General features: G+C 40.6%; 1 protein-coding gene across 3 annotated transcripts in view; it reads left to right on the plus strand.

Annotated features, from left to right (window-relative positions):
• The first annotated feature begins 752 nt into the window (after nt 1-752).
• Nucleotides 753-5,177, plus strand: part of LOC102206420 (ras and Rab interactor 2) — a 40,543-nt gene continuing 36,118 nt past the window's right edge. For all 3 annotated transcript variants that reach the window (XM_005746011.1, XM_005746012.1, XM_005746013.1), the window contains exon 1: nt 753-923. The gene's annotated coding sequence lies outside the window, so the exon portion shown is untranslated. The remainder of the gene's footprint in view (nt 924-5,177) is intronic.

Below are 5,177 nucleotides of genomic sequence, written 5' to 3' on the forward strand. Positions count from 1 at the left end.
ATGAGAGGAAGACAGTGAAGATGCAAGGAGCACTGAAGAGGATGAGTTTAAAGACCAGCCAAAGCAGTGCACAAGAGAGGTGAAGAAGAGTGCAGGCAGAGTGGAGTGGGTGAAGATAAGTGATTTTACACAGAAGGATAGCAGTAAGAGTGAAAGCAAAGGTTACAAGATGGGAGTGGGACCTGCTGTGATGTATGATTTGTAGACAGTGGTACTGATGAAAAACAAGAGGCCTAGTTGAAGATGTTCAGGTTTCACTGGGAGTGAGCAGGATGGACAGAATTAGAAGTACATCAGAGGGACACGACCAGCTGTGGGGTTTGGAGACAAACAGAGACAAAGCTGAAATGATTTGGACATGTGCAGAGGAGGGACAGTGGACATACTGGTCAAGAAGTGGAGCAGCACATGCAGAGGGTTGGTGTGGCGATAGGGACAGAGGAGACAGAAACAGATGATCCGAAGATGATGACGATCCAAACCAGTGCTGCAGGGAGAGAAAACAAGCAGACAGGCCATCACTTCTCAGAAATCATTTTGTGTCTGTTCAACTGTTTGAATCCTCACTTTTACTTCAGCAGACTGTTAAATAAAAAAAACTTAAAGACGTAACTTAAAGACAGTGCGAGATGTGACGCAATGAATTCCTCAACGTTTAAAGGAAACTCAAGGTAAAATCATGTCTCAGCCAATCAGAAGGAAGCATCGTATTACCGCCCTCCTCCTCTCCCCCCTGTTCCTCCCTCTGTGTCTCCCACACCTCAGCTGTCTAACCCCGAAGTCTCCGTTAAAGGATGTAACCGACAGACACTGGGGGGGACCAGAAGCTCCTCGGTGCCACCGGACAAACCGAAACATCGCGGAGGGTTTTTATCATGGACAAAAGCAGCAGTAACACACCGACTTAGATCAACCACAGTAAGGTTAGTGGACGCAGTAGTTCGAAAACTTTCAGGAAACGCAGGACATGTTAAAATGTTTGCAGACACGGGTGACGGGAGTTTTCCTCCCGTGCTGCAGAGGAACAGCGACACATGCGCTAAAGTCTGTTTATTCTGCGCACTTTGTTTACACGGGGCGCCTTTTCGCTTCCTTCTGCAGCGGCATCGCTAAAATAAGCTGATTTTATCACAGCAGAAGCATTTTGTAAAGTTCACATGAGGCTGAGCTGCTTTTCCATCATGAACTGAAAGCATAAAGCTGCTGGTAAAAGTAAACACATGTTCATGGCTGTAAATCAAACTGCGACTTCAAAGCTTTGGATTTTTCTTTCAAATATGATAAAACCCAGACGTAAAAGTTTTACTTTAGGGACTGTAGAAACCATCACACTCTTCTTTGTCGTAAAAAACACAAGATCCCCTCAGGGTGCTTTACTTTTTGGACCTTTCCACTCTTTCTTCTACTCTGACCCTTTGATGCCCCTGTGAGGCCAAAACAAATTCTGAAATATAGTAAATCTCTTTGTCCCCAGTGCCAGGCTAGCAGGGTTTAAACGTCTCAATTTGATAATTAAAAAAAGCTTTCTGACCAAGGCCAGATGATTTAATGGGTGTTGTGGTAAGCGGCAAGTTTTAATACAAAGAATAATTTTATTTCTACGGCACTTTGGAAAACACAGAGCTAGAAAGAGCTTCACAGTGTAAATAAAAACCTGGTTTAAAACAATTAACAGACGTGATAGGCTGAGGAAGGTTGTTCCAGGGTTTGGGGACTACGCTACAAACTCAATGTGATCACCTCTGGTTTTAAAATCAGAGCCTGGGACAGTAATGAGACCATGATTGGCTGATTGAAGAGGTTGGTTGCAGCAATTGGGTCTTTATATGTTAATATGTGTATATATGTTATATATATATAATATATGTTAATAACAGGAATTTAAAGATTATTCTGAATTTCAGTGAATGCCAGTGAAGAGATCCATAAATAAATGGGATATGTGAGCACTGCTAGTTTTCTTATCAGCCGTGTTGCTGCTCTCTGCACTAATGGGAGGCTATGGAGGACTGAGAGATACACGTGAAGAGAGAATTACAATAATCAAGGCCAGAGAAAAGTTCCAGATGATTAAATAGGAAAGGAACTGATTGAAAGGTTTGATTATTTGCAGTATCTCTGACATGAGGGAAACAAGGGTGAGCTGAGAGATGTGAGATTCAAAATTCAGATGCTGCTCAAAGATGATGCAGAGGTTCTGAGTAGATGATTTGATGGTGCTGGCAAGAGCTACTGTACTGACCTCCTACGGAAAAGTGTCTGTGCCAAACATAAAATCCTCAGTTTTACTATAAATGAGATGAAGGAAACTTTGATAACAAAGAATGGCAGAAAATCATTCACTGAGGCATGAGAGGCTGCTGAGGATGTTGGGCTTAACAGAAAAGCATAGCTGTGTATCGTCTGCATACAATTGGCAGGAGATTCCATTAAATCCATTTTTTAGGTTTTGAAGTTTAATATGTCACAAAGAATGATATATTTAGTCATGGAGGAGAAAAGGACAAGAGAAGGGATTGACACAAAAGTTCTGTGTGTGGACAATTTCATGCAAAGATTTTATCCTTATCAAAAAAGGCTTCATTTTCAAAGCTGAAGTTGTACTGTGAATGTTACTGTTCATTTTCCAGTGAGGTGCGTTTGTCTAACGATAGAAGAAAGAACAAAGCTGTCATTCCCAGAGGGCTGTGACCGGATGATTTGTGCAGGTTTATAGCAGCGAGTCCGTCAGCAAACATGTTGATGATATTTAACCTTTTCAGGAAGATTCTCAGCTACTGCTCTGCTAAATGTGACACAACTAAAAAAAGGTCATAAAAATAATTTTAACAATGTTTGTGAGAGGCGTCGTCTTCACTTCCCTTTTCACTTCACAGTTTATGAATGTGACAAACACACAAATGTGGATATATGTGTTTTATATATATATCTATCAAACATATAGATGTGTTATATATAAAAAATGTATAACACATAAACCACCATAAGCACAGATGATAGGTTGGCTATGACTGTATGCATAGACAAGTTCTTCTTTATCTGTGCATGCAAAACAAACTAATCATACTAGACTAATGAGAAAAATGTAAAAACATGTCAGACGGTGCACCTTAATACACTAACAGTGAGAATAATAATAATAGTGAAATAATGGAAAAATAGCTACCTTTCCTTGCTCTACCAAATGAGTTACCTCACTCGCTTTATGAAAAACTCATTAATCCTTCCTCAGCTGTGATCCTTTTATTCCCTGCAATAATTTTCACACAGTCTCTCACTTGTTTAATCCACAGGTTGGATTTTGTGGGGGTTTTCCTGAAATTGAAAGAATTTCTGTATCTGGTGGCAACATGTCCCAGCTCGCTTTCACAACTGCAGGAAGTGATTCTATCCAAAAAGATGTCTGCACCTAAATGCATATCTGACTCTTTCTTTCCTAAACAAATAGTTAGCTGATGTTTTTTAGAAGAGGCCTAATAAGCTCCCAATTTCCTCATCTAAGCTTCTTTGGAATCTGTTAAGGAGATTACTTTTACTGCATTTTTGGCACTTTGCACCCTTTCTACATGCTGCACAGGGGAAATGACTCAGCAAAAAGGTTTTTAAATGAGAAATAACTCGCCAGATTGTCAGATTTGTGTTGTGAAGCTGATGTTGTTTTTGTCTGCATTGGCTTTAGAAGAACAGAGTTTTTGTTTAAATCACATCTGCCTGCAGCTTCAAGGCAGAACTGAAAACTCCAAACAGGTTTATGGAAAGTGACGTCAGGCTGGCTGGACGGGGAAACGGCCGCTCGGGTTGGTGTGAGAGTAAAGCGTCCGGTGGGGGATGTTAACACTGAGCGCTTTGATTGCAGCCTCACTGATGTCCGCTGTGATCCTGCAGAAACGCGCTGGGTTCTGGTTTTCCCATTTTGGCTTTGCGCTGACTGTATGTGTTATTTCACAAAGATTTCAAGTAAAGAAAAAGTCTCTGGTTGAACATTTAAATGCCAGAATTTATCTACCAAACTCATTTGTTTCACTTGTCTTGAGGGAATTGAAGTGTTTAAACATTTCCATGACTCGATTGGTTACCGTACATAATATTACAGCCACTGATAATAGAGACTAGACCAGAATTATTCTTCAAGGAAACAACATTGATTGCATTCATCGTAATGAATCATTGCAGCATCTTAGTACCTACAGTGGGGGAAATAATTCCAATATTTGCTGAATTTGTAAGTTTGCTCACCTACAAAGAAATAATTTTATTTTAATCACCTAAAAGTTTGATTTGATTTGCTTGTTACTGAGTATAATGAGTATTTAATCACATGCAAAACATGACTTAGTACTTGATGGAGAAACCCTTAAAGCAGTAAGATGTTACTTGGTCAGGTTTGCAGACTTCTCAGGAGAGATTTGGGCCCCAACTCACCACAAACTCTCTGAATCATTCAGGTTTCTTATTTGCCGCTTGTCACTTTGAAGCTTGAGGTCTGGAGGCTGGCTAGGCCACTTCGTGAAAGGCCTTCTTCTTTAGCTCCCTGTTGTTGCTGTGGTAGTATGTAGGCCCATCGTCTGCGTGAGGAAAGGAGCTTCTTGTCCAAGATGTGACATACGTATCGTGACCTATTGGCCCCTCAATCCAGCAAAGTCATCCTGTACACTAAGCAGAAAAACAGCCCAAAGCATGACGTTTCCTCTCCGTGCTTGACTGTGAGGATGCTTCTTCAGCTGCTTGCTGCCATATGTGTGTTTTAATCTATAATAAGTAAGCCTGCAAAACTGCAAAGTGCTCATTCAAAAATCATTACAGTCACAATGTTAAATGCACTGCTGCTATTACTGTATCGTGAGTCTTTGTGTTTTAGGGAGATGAGGTCGTCTTCTGCTGAGAAACACCTCCAGATGCTGATTCTGAGAGAAGAGTCTTACATTTATGTCCTACAGACACAGAAGGAAAACAAAATGTGTTTAACTTAAATTAAGGGTTCTCGTTCTCTCCCAATGCATTCTTTGTGATTTTTATCTCATGAATATGTCAAATTTTGGCTGAACTACAATAAAATTATTGGGGTATTTTTCTAGAGAGGGAAGTCTTGTGTAAATTCAACATAATGTGGAGTGAAGATGGCGCCGGTGAGGTCGGCTGCCGTCACGACTGCTCCGACCACTTTTTCTTTGTCTTTG

The sequence above is a fragment of the Pundamilia nyererei genome, unplaced genomic scaffold (genome assembly GCF_000239375.1).
Source record: "Pundamilia nyererei isolate P.nyererei 1_Seehausen unplaced genomic scaffold, PunNye1.0 scaffold00171, whole genome shotgun sequence".
Lineage (NCBI taxonomy): Eukaryota > Metazoa > Chordata > Actinopteri > Cichliformes > Cichlidae > Pundamilia > Pundamilia nyererei.